This window comes from Stenella coeruleoalba, assembly GCF_951394435.1.
Source record: "Stenella coeruleoalba genome assembly, chromosome: 6".
Classification (NCBI taxonomy): Eukaryota; Metazoa; Chordata; class Mammalia; order Artiodactyla; family Delphinidae; genus Stenella; species Stenella coeruleoalba.
In genome coordinates, this window is record NC_137151.1 from 41,556,602 (window position 1) to 41,571,280 (window position 14,679).

At 36.2% G+C, this 14,679-nt stretch overlaps 1 protein-coding gene and 1 long non-coding RNA gene across 8 annotated transcripts in view; one reads left to right on the forward strand and one right to left on the reverse strand.

Annotated features, from left to right (window-relative positions):
• Window positions 1–4,452, reverse strand: part of LOC307187967 — a 454,431-nt gene extending 449,979 nt beyond the window's left edge. Inside the window, exon 1 of the long non-coding RNA XR_013828768.1 lies at window positions 4,346–4,452. This is a non-coding gene — a long non-coding RNA (uncharacterized lncRNA). The remainder of the gene's footprint in view (window positions 1–4,345) is intronic.
• Window positions 276–14,679, forward strand: part of ARHGAP15 (Rho GTPase activating protein 15) — a 622,596-nt gene continuing 608,192 nt past the window's right edge. For 4 of the 7 annotated variants that reach the window (XM_079924570.1, XM_079924571.1, XM_079924569.1 and 1 more), the window contains exon 1: window positions 4,555–4,760. The gene's annotated coding sequence lies outside the window, so the exon portion shown is untranslated. Of the gene's footprint in view, window positions 296–3,424; window positions 3,784–4,554; window positions 4,761–4,954; window positions 5,081–14,679 lie in introns of those variants that run through there. The other 3 variants (XM_079924573.1, XM_079924572.1, XM_079924574.1) reach the window with 3 other exon arrangements.

A 14,679-nucleotide genomic window follows, 5' to 3' on the forward strand; every position in this document is an offset into this window, starting at 1 on the left:
ACAATCTCGTTGACTATAGAAGGCAAGTTTTTCAAATCGAGTAATGATGTGATGTGTGTGGTTAACCGTATCTACGCAGGAAGTGGTTTATTTAAAAGTTTTTGTGCTCACTCCACACCCACCCCACCCCACCCCACCCCGCCTTTTTTTTTCCTCCAGTACTGAAATTAAGCAGCATCCAACCTAGGCCTACTTTTACGACATGTGACTTGACTTTACTGTTTTCCGTTTTTGCTAAAAGAGTCATTAACAGAAGTTGATGGCAGTTTCAGTAACAAGTCAGCACTGAGGAAAGGTAAGTGAGCTCATACTGAACGTGCAATTTAACCTTGAAAATATTTGACAGAGTATCCTATGCTTCAGTGGGAATGTATAAACGTTTCCTACAAAATTGTGATGTTTTCATTTGTGATTGAAACATCAGTTTGTTTCCTTTGGTGTAGAGAAGAATATTGTTTTTAAATTTGCAACAGTTAAATTCTAAAGTACTTTAAAAGATCGTATACTAAGATTTTATATGAAAATATTAAAAACAGAATAAGGTATAGTTTTAGTTTGAAAGTGCTTTTAAAAATTGGGACTTTGTATCTTTAACTGACTGCTTTATAAAAATATGCACTCTTCATGATCCAGATAATAAAGAGAAAAAGGCATTTTGTAACAATTAGAAATAACACTTGAATTGCATGCAGTGTGAAAGATACCCACTGTAAAGTGTTGTAGTAAAGTTAGCATTAGAAACCCTTAAAAGGTGTAGTTTATTAAATTTACAGCTTATTAAATAGCTATTAAAAAGCAGGAAATTTTCAAAATGCCAAAGAAATTTCTCTATCATGACATCTGATTTTTTTCCTAAATTTTATTTAAGATATAGTGTGAAATGAGGGCAAGTTTCTATTTCATAAGCAAAACTGTACGTTTAAAGGAGAAGTCACAGATGACTTCACAGGGGGTTACTTCTGGGAAAAGAGGCAAATTAGAAATATACTTCTGTTATTTAGGTAATTATATAATTTTCCTTCTTTGAGATTTCTAAAACAATAACCTCAGAAATTAAAAGGATTTGTTAATCATTAACTGACAAGAACTTTTCTTGTATAGTGACTTCTTGCTTTTATAGAATGTCTTTGTGTGCTGTAACATATGTACAAAAAATATAAAAGTATTGCTCATCTCAGAGACAAATACCTAAAATAAATCTGACTGTAGATTTTTCAAGGAATTTTAATAAAAGCTCCAGATACGATCCACCCTTCCGTAATATTATTTTTATTGTGCTGTTGGATGGGGGACATGAGGGCCCCACAACACCTATTTTTTTGTATTATTAAAAAATGGTTACAGGATTGATAAGTGGCAACAATTTTCTTTTCTTTTATTGTCTTCTATTGAAACACTCATATAAATGTTTTTTGATGTGGTCAATTTGGTAGGAAATTATTAGTTATACTAGTACACTCCATTTTAAGACCTCTTCAATTGTCAATACTGAAGCTAGCTACTTGTTGACTATTCAAATGATCATGAAAAAACAGAGATTAGGACTTGATGTTCAATACATTTTTTATTGTTAGAGTGTAAGAGAACCTTGGTAATATGTATTTGCTTTGATATTCTGATTAGCTTTTCAATTTGCTGCATTTTCTCACAATGGAAAGCATTATTTAAATCTGTCTTCAATACTGTGGTTCTGAACCTCTGCATCTACAGAAGCTTAATAATTCAGATAGTTTTGGTTGATATGTTATTACTTTATTTCATTTTATTATAAAAGAACATCACATGAATAAACATATGTAGTACTTACATATTAGCAAGAATGAATATCCACATAAGCCTTTGGTACTGAAAAAAGTCCACTACAGTTTTTTAAATAATTTAATATTTTTATAAGCCAAATCTTTGTAAAATGATTGTTTCCTGCAGAAACTGTTAAATTAAAAGACAAATATTTTATGGAGTATGTATAAAATTAAGAAGTAATTAAACATACTTAATATGGATTTATAAAGAGAAATAAGTAGAGATGATATTCATGTAACCTAAGATGCTCTCAGAATTGTTTGTAAAAACTACTAATGCATTATCTCTGGGATGTAAAGACCAAATCTTAAGAGGGTAAATTACAAATGAGTTATTATAGGTAGGTTACTATATCTTTATGTATTTTAAGCGAATAAGAAACAAATTTTGATGAAATAAAAACAATGCAGAGAATCTCATTTGGAAAGTCTTTAAAAAAAAAAAATAGGGGGCTTCCCTGGTGACGCAGTGGTTGAGAGTCCGCCTGCCGATGCAGGGGACACGGGTTCGTTCCCCTGGTCCGGGAAGATCCCACATGCCGCGGAGCGGCTGGGCCCGTGAGCCATGGCTGCTGAGCCTGCGCATCCGGAGCCTGTGCTCCGCAACGGGAGAGGCCACAACAGTGAGAGGCCCGCGTACCGCAAAAAAAAAAAAAAAAATGCTTTTCCACTTGGGGCCAGGATTCAGCAAAATTCAGAAAGGAGACATTCCCCCCCTTGATATTCCTTCTCTTGTTATTTTTAAGTGTTCTGTCCCAGAGTGGGCTACTCTGTCCCCGACTTAAGGTCTGTCAGCCTTGGTCCTAGAGAAATACACCCTACACTTTTCCTTCCATCACACTCCCATTGTTCTTAAAATGTACTCATCCTATTTTCCAGAAGTTAGGGCATCTGATAAAAATAATCCATGCTCACAAGAGAGGGCTCCAGAGCTTTGTTTCTTGTAACCTGTAATTCAGGCCTCCCTTCCTCCTCCCAGTAGAATTTTAATAACTTCTCTCAGCAGACAGGATCCAAGGGAACGGCTAACTGTTGAGGACCTCAGTCTCAAGTGAGGAGACTGATGCCATTACAAACAGTTTGGGGAAAATATTTTGGGGGAGAAAGAGTGTTTTGTTAACGATTCGTCTTGTCTATGGCATTTAAACAAAATTTCTGAGTATGTTTTATGTGAAGGGTCCATCACAGAGATGTGTCCATTTCTCTAAGATATTCCTTAAGAAATATACATCTTTCTTGTAGTGGATGAAAATTAACTGCACATCTTCAGACTATTTTGGTATTCCCATACACTTAGAAACTATCTAACATAATCAAAAGTTTTACATATGTATTTTAAAAATCATTTAATATCCTGAATTTAGCACTTTGGGTACCATATTTTTTGTACTGCAAGATAAATGTTATATAACTAAACTATAAAATATACTTATAAGTATTCTAAATTTTAGCTTACGGTAGACAAAACTCCTTTGCTTGCAAATGACAGAAAATAAGCTAAAGTTAGCCTAGGCAATAGGGAGAGGCACTGATTTGTATAACTGAAAATCCAAGGAAAGAAAAGTCAGGCTGGATCCAGCAGCTCACACAGATTTACCAAGATCATTTTCTTCATCCCTTAGCTCTTTTTTTTCACTCCACTATAAACAGTCTCTGGTAGAAGCTCACACTAAGTTGACCAGAAGGCTTCAGGTTTACCTCTGACCCTTTCAGCAAACTTTGTACAAAAGAATGCCTTTCCCCCATCACCACAGCAAAGGTACCTCAGATTGAGATCTGATTGGACTGAAGTGGGTCACGTAACCATACTGAACCAATCACTGCCTCACCCTGCGTGACCAGGCCTAAGGTCACTGGCCCACTCTTGCATTGATGAGCCACCTGCCCCTGCAACACCTGGACTCTCCGCTGAAAAGAGGGGTCTCTACACTGAGGAACTAAAATTCTTCCCCCAGAAGAAGAGCAACTTTATGTCTTAGAGGTAATACAGCCATAGAAAACTACCACACGGCCACATCGGGTCACATTTAAAACCAGTACTTAAATTTTCCAACCTCTGTAATCAGACAGAAAGACGGCGTCAGTTTAAGCATAGGTCTGAATGAAGCAAGTGTTTCAATTAAACTGAATTTTAAAGTATTTTTCAACAGCTACTCCACGTACAAACCCCTGCCCCACAATACTTGTCTTCTAAAAGCTTATAATCCAGTAAAAGTACAAGATTAATAATTATAATGCCAACAACTTTTTATCAAGTACCATAAAAAGATATAAGAAATATTCTATTAGGATTCAGAATTTCATCAAACATTTTTGTCTTCCTGTTATATGGCGGGCAATAAACTAGAGAATTTTGCAGGTGTTATATCATTTATCATATCCAGTCAGAGAAATCAGGGCAGTTTTGGAAGAAATATTTGTACAGTAGTTCCCCCTTCTCCAGGGTTTTGCTTTCCGCGGTTTCAGTTACCTGCAGTCAACCACCGTCCGAAAATGTTGAAGGGAAAATTCCAGAAATAATCCATGAGATTTAAATGACTCACCTTTCTGAGGTAGTGTGAGGAAGTCTCGCTGCCGTGCTCCGGGCCGGCATCTTCGCGTCCAGCGTTTCCCCCGTGAGGCACTGAGCTGCCTTCCCGCTTATCAGATCGTCGCTCTCGCGAGTTTGAGGTTTGAGGTATCGCGGTGCTGGTGTTTGCGTCCCCTTTAATTCGCTTAATAGTGGCTCCAACGCGCGAGTAGTGCTTCCGGCCAATCGGACATGCCAAGGCATATCCTTGCAGTGCTTCCTCTAAGCGATAGGGTGCCAGAAAAAAAATTCGTAGTCCGAGGTTGCCCAGATGTACTGTACGGACGAACCTGAATTTTCTATCCGTGAAATTGTGAAGAAGGAAAAATAAATCTCTGTCCGTTTTGTTGTGGCACCTCGAACTGCAAAAGTTATGGCTGCAGTGTGTGGTAAGTGCTTAATTAAGATGAAAACGGCATTGAATTTGTACAATAAGATATTGTGTGTGTGTGAGAGAGAGACAACTTTCACATAACTTTTATTTTTTTAATTTTTTATTGCTGTACGCGGGCCTTTCACTGTTGTGGCCTCTCCCGTTGCGGAGCACAGGCTCCGGACGCGCAGGCTCAGCAGCCATGGCTCACGGGCCCAGCCGCTCTGTGGCATGTGGGATCCTCCCCGACCGGGGCACGGACCCGTGTCCCTTGCATCGGCAGGCGGACTCTTAACCGCTGCGCCACCAGGGAAGCCCCACATAACTTTTATTACGGTATATTGTTATAATTGTTGTATTTCTTTATTAGTTGTTAATCTTTTACTGTGCCTAATTTATAAATTAAACTTTACCATAGGTATGTATGTATAGGGAAAAACATAGTCTATATAGGAGTCGGTGCTATCTGCGGTTTCAAGATCCATCGTGGCATTTGGAATGTGTCCCCGTAGATAAGGAGTGGGGGGTGGACTACTGTGATAGTATCCAGAGAAAGCTAGAACTGGGGAGTTGAGAAACATTCCAAAAGACAGGAAGGGAATGTGTCAGGGGACAAACATGGAGTATCAGAGAATTTCCCAGGCGGAGTGAGTTGTCTCCTGTTGTTAGCTGTAAGTATACTAGCAGGAGGTCAGGGCAGATGGTTTGAGATTCTAATAGGGTGAACCTGCTGAGCAGATCATGACTAAGGGCTGTAAGTACCAACAGGGTTGTTGAGCAGGGGAAATCCATCGCAGGATGGCCACGTTTTGCATCTGGGTGGGCTATCTAGCATCAGGATTTATTTACTTCTTGTATATATGTCACTATTGGTGACATACTCTTTAGGGTGATTTGGAGAAATGGTGGTCGTCTATGAAGGGAGGTATTCCTTTAAGACAAGTCACTGGCGCACCTCCCCAGGTGCCTCGAGGTTCTTATATAGGCTGTGGTTATAATGATTTTTTTTCATATTGCAGAGCTTTGTTGTGTTGTTTTTAATTTGAGAATAAGTGATATAGTGAAATGGTTTGAAAACAAACAAAACCTAAATAAAAATATTTTAGTGAAAGTCTTTCTAACACTCCTATTTCTATATACCTCTGTTTACTCCCACCTTAACCCAACAGGCAACCACTTTTCAGTTTTTTTTTTAAAATCCTTCATTGTTTCTTTATGCAAAAGCATGTATGTATATACGCACGTGTGTGTATATATTTCTTTATTATATTAAAGGGAGTTCACTATATACACCTCTGCACTTTTTTTTCTTTCAGTAATATCTTAGAGATATTTTAATTATAAAAATAAGAAACTGTCTAATTCTCTCTCTCTCTCTCTTTGTTTATAGTTGTACAGTGTTCCACTGTGTGGATATAGCATACTTAATCTAACCAGTCTAAAAGAGTCATGGGTGTTTTCAATTTTTTGCTAATACAAAGAATGTTTTAATATAATTGTGTACATTTGAAAATATATCTATGGAATGAAATCCCAGAAATTTCATTTATTAAAACTATTTATTTATAAGCCAAGAGATAAAATAATTTTGATAGTTATTGCCAAACTATCCTTCACATTAGTTGTAACTTTTTGAATTTCCATCAGCACTTAACGAGAGGGCTGGTGGAAGCTCCATAGCTTTTCTAACAGATTGTGTTACCAAACATTTCAGGTTTTGCCAGTCTGTAGAAAAATGTATCCTGATATAGTTTTATGTAATATTTCTGTTATTATGATTGAGGTTGGGCTTGTTTTTAAAAGAGTAAAGGTCTATTTGTTTTTCCTAATAACAGAATGTATCCTTTCTCAACTGCATAATTAAGGACCAAAAGCATTAGTTAAGTTCAAGCCTAGAATGAGATGTTAAAGGAAATAAGGAATCGGGGCTAGCATATGTAAAATACTCTTTTAATAAAACTTGAAATAAGCAGTAGCTAAAAGAGGATGAAACATGAACACTGAAGTGAAGGAAAAGAGAAAAGGAATGAAAAATAAAAATAAAAAAAAAAAGAAAATCTATCCAGACATCCAACAATGTCTCAGAGGATACGAGGACAGATGGGTGTAATCACTAGCTCAAGTAGATAAATTAACCTGAAACAGAAGGAAGAGCACTTTAATGAGTGTGCATGTAGATGAACTGGATACAGATAAGATGAAGTGAGGAGAGGAAGGTGAGGAATATTTGCTTCATGGATTCTATCTTCTTTGAAATGGTAGGAAAGTCCATTTGATAAGAGGTAGTATTTAGAGGATGCCAAAGAATATGCAGACTGTCTTATTTTAAAAATTGGCCTCGTCAAAAACATATAGTACAACTGTGAATTTTAAAGTTGATTTTTCACTTTCAATGGGCATCAGCCCTATTCAATTCCATAAATCCCATATTTATTATTCCATAAATAACTTTGAGCTCTAACTAAGTACACTGTGTTATGCTAAGAATTATTGGGGATACAGAGACTCAGTGTGCTAACTAGCCAGTGAAACCATCTTAGGTAGCTTAGTGCACAAATACAAGAATTTAAATATAAATTTATAAGTATAAATGCAAGGCCTTAGAAATATTAGAGAACATGCTATGTCAGAGTCTCAGTGGTTTCATTTTACCAAATCCAGTGGCTATTTATGCATCTTCATATTATCCATATCTGAGTTGCATTTGATGCAACTGAACATTCCTTCTCTCTTGAAACTCCCTCTTCACTAAACTTCTATATTTCATTCTCCCAGTTTTTCTCCAAACTATTTCAGTGCTCCTTCTCTGTCTCTTTGCTAACTCTTCCTCATTATCCAGCCCTCTAAATGTTAAAATGTCCTGTACTCAATCTTCAGATTTCTACCTTTCTGGTCCTAGCTATCGTCTTCTTAGTTTATTCCTAGGTGCTATTATTTAGTGCCATGATTTTAAATACTATCTATATTCTTTTTTTAAAAAAAATTTTCATTTATTTTTGGCTGTGCTGGGTCTTCGTTGTGGTGCGTGGGCTTCTCATTTCGGTGGCTTCTCTTGTTGTGGAGCACGGGTTCTAGGCGTGCGGGCTTCAGTAGCTGTGGCTCACAGGCTCTAGAGCACAGGCTCAGTAGTTGTGGAGCACGGGCTTAGTTGCTCCGCGGCATGTGGGATCTCCCCGGACCAGGGATCAAACCCGTGTCCCCTGCATTGGCAGGCGGATTCTTAACCACTATCTATATTCTATTTAGACCTCAAGACCAAAACTTTTTGTTTTTTAACACTAAAACTGTAAATGCAGTTGCCTACCTATCATCTCCAGTTGAATGTTTCAAGAGACATCAAAATGAGTATGTTCAAAACTAAGCTCTTATTTACTCTCCACTTACCCACCCCCACCTGCTTCTCTCCTATTTTCATTTATCTCATTTAATGGCACCATCATTCATATCTCTGTTCAAGATAATAAATTAAGAATTACCCCCAATTCCACTCTTTCTCTCATACTCCCTACCCCAAACCACATCCAATTAATCAGCAATAAGCAGAGCCTGCAAAATTGACTTACCTCCCATAATCCTGTTTACTTTTCTAAATGTTGGCTCTTGAAAAGTTATATCTTTTTTTTTTATACTAATGGCTCTTTTTATTTTTTGTTTCTTGGTATAATGAATTTTCCTCAAAAAACCTGCTAAATGAATACACTACAATATATGACATTTAGATGACATCACAATTTTAGATAAACCATGCTTACTAATTCACTTTCTAGTTTCAAGTTAGAGAAGAATCATACAAAATATATGGAGCAATGTTGATTTGAAAATTTTTGAATGAACTCAAGAAGGTTGAAGAAGTAGCAACTTGTAGAACATTCCAGTTGGTTTGTTGGCCCTAAATTTTTTTTTTTGCTGTAATTTATCATTAAGTATGCTCTGACAGCAAGAAAACTGTAAGTTTCATAAACATTGAAACTATTGGTGACGTAAAAGATACAGAAAAATAGGAAATTTAATAAATATACTTTTTATATTTTATGTACTTTTTTTTCAAATTGTTACTACTTACATAAACCCATTTTTAAAATCTATTCATGCATTTTTATATTTATAAATGTTGATTGGGTATCTTGAGCTTTTATTTAACTGATTTTATCTTAGCAAGAATGAATTAGACATTAAGCAAGGGGTAAATGTGTATCAAAATATCCCAAATTTAATCACTTTTACCACCTCTACTGCTGTTACTGCAGAGTCCTCTAACTCATCTCCCTGATTCTAATTTTTACATGATAGTCATTCTCCAAAGAGTAGCCAGAGTGACTTTCTTAAGACTTAAATCATACAATTCTCCAACTAAAACATTCCAAATGATTTTCTATTATACTTTAAATTAATTCAGTCTTTTTCCATGATTTGTCAGGCCCTCTATGTAATTACTCTGCTTTTGTTTGCTTAAATAGCATTTTGGATATGAGGAATCATTATTACATTTTTTAGTGGCTATCTTTACCCTGAACTGAATGGCCCATGAAAGTACTGACCTTGTTTGCCTTTTTACTACTGAATACCTAGAACCTAGAACAATGGTAGACATATAATAAACACTCAATAAATATTTGATTAGTGAAAGAACAAATAATATAAAAGCTGACTGGGGGCTGTAGAGTCAGGGAAGGCTTCTGGAGATTTGTGACTTCTCTTGGATCTAAAAAATAAGGTAAGTTTAGGGGAAGAGAAGCTAGAAACGTATTTCAAACAAATGACACTTTATGGGTTCATTTTGAACAACCTGTTAGTGATGAAAAGTTGGAATGGAATGCTGGATCCGTTATATACTGTGGCACTTTTTTGAAACTCAAAATAAATAAGCATCTGAAAACGTATTGCATAAATTGGTAGAGAACACCAGCTACTTCTAAGCATTTAAATTTTAAGCTGTTCTTCTAAAACTAGGGTATTAAAATTGAATAATTTTGTTTACTTTAGATTCATTTCCTAAACACTTAGTGAACTTTTTGTTTTAGTCTCTGCTGATGTAATGACAAGCTTAGAGTCAAAACGAGATTTCTTTTTAAAATAGAATGCTCAGGAAATTAAGTGCTGAGTCGGGGGAAATTTTTTTTTAATTTATCTTTCCACTTCAGTTAATTTCATATTAGAATTTTAAGGGATAGAAACTGAGCAATGAAGTCCATATTCATCTTATTTGGGAAATCAAGTAGTCTTAGCCTCTATTTATACCTTGATGGTTCTCCTAAAGGAAGTAGAATGTAGGAGGAAAAATGAGTGTTGATTACCCCAGTGGTGCCTCCAGCACTGTGGTAGGTACCATGGTGTTACCCCAAGCAAACACTATCCCCTTCTTGTCTAGATGCTTACAGTAGCATGAGACATTCATTAATATAAATTATTAGAGTGGCATTATTAATAATAATCATCAGAGCTATGATTTATTCAATGTGTATTATGTATCAGGTGTTTTGCATACCTAATAGTATTTGAATCCCACAAAAATCATGTAAGAGAGTTAGTATCTCCATTTTAAAGACAAGGAAGCTTAGGTTGAGTGGGTAAGTGCCCAAATTTATAATGCTGTTTGGTTGGTGGGTTATGATTTGTAGGCAGATTTGGGTAATGCAAAATCTGTGTTATTTTCACTATGCCATGCTATAATTTCTAATCCTGTTAGGTGTCAGCAGTTAAGTGATACTGGACTTCATTCATGAGGCCCTGTAGTCTGAAAGGGTCTAGAAGGATCCTGCTTTGTTTGATATCTAAAACTATGCCATCTGTGGAAATCCTGTTGCTTTTTCACTATATACATATATCCTTATGTAGAGATGTTATAAAATATGTGAGGAAGAAAACATTTTTGCCTTAGTTTTTGTCATACTGTAGGTACTTTTTCTATTTCACTTCTTCTGTCTTCTCTGGACCCTGTGTCTCCTTTCTGCCCCTAGATTCCCGATTCCTTCTTAGAGTCATGCTGTCCATTATGGTAGAAACTAGCTACAGATGGTTATTTAGCACTTGAAATGTGGCTAGTTTAAACTGAGTGTAAAATAAACACCAGTTTTTGAAAACAGTACAAATAAAAAAGTTATAAAATATCTCCTTAATATTTTTACATTGATTATATGCTAAAATTTTGACATAGTGGGATAAATAACATACATTATTAAGATACATTATTTTAATATAATCACTTATTTCATTTTACTCATCTAGTATGGCTACCAGAAAATTTTAAATTATTTGTGTGGCAAATTATTTCTAGTGGATGGCACAGCTTTAGGCCATCTCCTCTTCTCACAAGACTACTTTGACATTCTTATCCACTCTTATATTTTAAATTTAATCAATATGGTCCTTAATTTTTTATCTTTGGCTTTGGTCTCTCTCCCAATATTGTTCCTTCTTCCAATTGTCACTTGATAACCTATTCCGTGATGTCCCATCAGAAGTTCAAACTGAATATGTCTCATGTTAAACCTATAATCTCCCCACAGAATCCCCATTCTCTTTCCAACTTCAGTTAAGCTATCTCTGTTCTTCAAATCACTTAAGTAAGTGAGCTTGGTATCTCCAAGGACTCCTGTCCATACATCCAATCAACTGTCATTGTTAGGGGCATCCATTTCCTTCTTTCTGTGTTCACTTATTGTCATAGTTACTCATTTAGATATCCATTAAGTCTTGTCTAGACTATGGCAAAGGGGTCTTATTTACTTTCATACTCATTTCTCTTACCTCTTTAGTTTGCATATTTAATATTTATTTTATGTCTTCATGGTGATGGTTGGGTTCAAGTTAATTAATACAAGTAAGAATTTTTATGACCTAGTTATATTCTATTTAGAGTTTTAAAAGTGATTTTGCATAATTATTTTATGTGGTTATTCTAGCAAGCTAGTGGTAAAAGCAGAAGATTTAGTAGAAGACAAGGAAGCTTGGAGAAATAGAAGTGTTTGAGGACATGCTGAGAACATATTTCTCCCAAATTCTGGTCTAGAAGTTTTTTATTTCTTGTGGAGATAGTGAAGATTTTTTTTTTTAATTTGGAGTATAGTTGCTTTACAATGTTGTATTAGTTTCTGCTGTACAGCAAAGTGAATCAATTATACGTATACATATATCCACTCTTTTTTAGATTTCCTTCCCATTTAGGTCACCACAGATCACTGAGTAGAGTTCCCTGTGCTATACAGTATGTTCTCATTAGTTGTGTATTATACGTAGTAGTGTATATATTTCAATCCCAATCTCCCAATTTGTCCCACCCCTCCCTTTCTCCTTTGGAAACCATAAGTTTGTTCTCTACATCTGTGACTTTATTTCTCCTTTGCAAATAAGTTCATCTGTACCATTTTTCTAGATTCCACATATAAGCAATATTATACAATATTTGTTTTTTCTCCTCCTGACTTACTTCACTCTATATGACAGTCTCTAAGTCATCCATGTCTCTGTAAATGTCACAATTTCGTTCCTTTTTATGGCTGAGTAATATTCCATTGTGTATATGTACCACATCTCCTTTATCCATTCCTCTTTGATGGACATTTAGGTTGCTTCCATGTCCTGGCTATTGTAAATAGTGCTGCAGTGAACATCAAAATGGGTGCATGCATCCTTCTGAATTATGGTTTTCTCTGGATATATGCCCAGGAGTGGGATTGCTGGGTCATATGGTAGCTCTATTTTTAGTTTTTTAAGGACCCTCCATACTGTTCTCCATAGTGGCTGTAGCAATTTATCCCCACCAGCAGTGTAGAAGGGTTCCCTTTTCTCCACACCCTCTCCAGTATTTATTGTTTGTAGATTTTTTGATGGCCATTCTGACCCATGTGAGAAATAGTAAAGATATTAAGAGCACTGCCTGGGAAGTCAGAAAAAACAAAGTTCAATCTTGGGCTCCACCACTTGCTAGGTATTGTATATGTTATATTGTACAAGTTACTTAATCTCTCTGAGCCCAAGTTTCCTTATCTATAAAATGAGGAGTTTCCTCACAAGATAAAAAAAGAATGTATATAAAGAACTTTGCCTAGTTTGTGTCTCACAATATTGTTTTAGAAGGGTTAAATGTAGCGTGAATAGTATAGTAGTAATTGTTTTATCAGGTTGTCTTGAATCAAATGATGACCATTCTTCCCTTCATTATGATATAAAAACCATGCCAGGATAATTTTGATTTATTTCAATTCTAAGTATTATGATAGGATTTGGAACTCATCAAAAGCAATTTCTTGCTATTAGTTTCATTTCCTCAATACAGCTGTGTAGAGGAGAAGGAAGAAGACTCACTCTTTTCTTGTTTGTTTACCAATTTTTGGTTGATATGGAAATTTTCCTCTGAGCAGCTCAAGATGTGTCCTAACCAAAAATACCCTTTAATTTTGAAGAATTCATATTCATCACACAGAGCAGTTTAAAAAGTGAAAGGCAGCCATTGACTCTTGGACTTAAAATTAAAATGAAGCAAAGAAGAACTACAGAAACCAGGAGAGAGAAAAAAAAAGTAGAATTCTTTTCACCCACTTTTATATTATACCTAATTTTTGCCTACGGTTATAAAGTATTAATGCAGATTGTTCATGAGGCATGGGGGTCCTAGCAAAATGATTCTGAGGAAAAAAATAAGATGTTGGGATGTCCAAAGTGCTTATCCAGTTAGCAAAGTCTTTTTCTGTTTTTATTCTGTTTTGTTCTCCCCCTGAGGAAACCTGCTCAGGATTCCATGTATGGAGGTTGACTGAATACACCAATCTCGGTCCTAATCCTGAAAGCACTTGGTATTAGGATATCCATTAAATGACAGCAAGGTGTGGCAGTAGGAAGTGACTGACAGAATGCTAGGGAGATAAGTGGCTGTGGTGCTGTCCCTGGAGAATTAGCTGCATCCTACAGGCCAGAGGGCTTTAGGTTAGAAGTCTGGCTCTAAGAAAGTGGATTAACAAGTGGGCCATAGTTTCAGGGTGGGAAATCAGCTTGAAAGGAAAACCAGAGACTAGTCAGTATGGCAGATGGTTAGGGAGTATGTCTTGAGTCAGGGATGGGAGCAAGTTGAGATGCAGTGGATGTTCTGACTTCCCCTAACCATCATGCACTGTATCCCAGGTCCATTTGGCAGCTTTTGATGTGGAGAAGTAGGAAAGAAGCATGAGAATCCAGTAACACTTGGGACTGAGAATCAGGACCATTCTAATATGGTGGCAAACCTGAACTTGTTGGAAATGCTCATAGTACTGGCAGAATTAGAGGCAGAGGATTTCAGACAGGCACCAAATATCCGTAATGTTCTTGGTACGATGCAGAGCAACAACACTGAAAAAATACAGCATCTGACTTTAAGGATCCTACAATTTGGCAGAAGGGACACTCAACTCAAATAGATAACAGAGAACAAAAGAAGTCAGGATATGATTATCTGCCAAAATATAATAGGAACAGTAAAGGAGGTCAGAGCAGAGAGGGGGAAATGGGAACTTGCTTAGCAATAGCAAAGAGCACAGCACAATATCCTACTCTTGGTAATGTCAGATCATGTTGAAAAAATTGTACAAATAAATGAAATAATGTTAATCTCCAGTGAACCTCTTGCTAAAGCAGAAGTACAAATTCAGTCTCAGTTTTGTTCTCCATTTTCAATCCTACCAGCTTGGATTTTAAAATAATAAGATATTGAAAATGATATTAATTTAATATGCAGCAGAAACTCTGCTCAACCCTCAAATCAGAGGAGCAAAACTCCTAGAGGTGATTGACATCTGGGGTCACAGTCACGGATATTCCCAGATCAGTCAAGTTTTCTATGCAAATCAAGGGGGAAGGGAGAGAAAGTCTGAATCAGAGAGAACTTGTCCTATTTACAAGATGTTGAAGCTGCCCACCTCCACCTGACAGTTACCATGCATACCTTGAGCAGTTTTTCACAT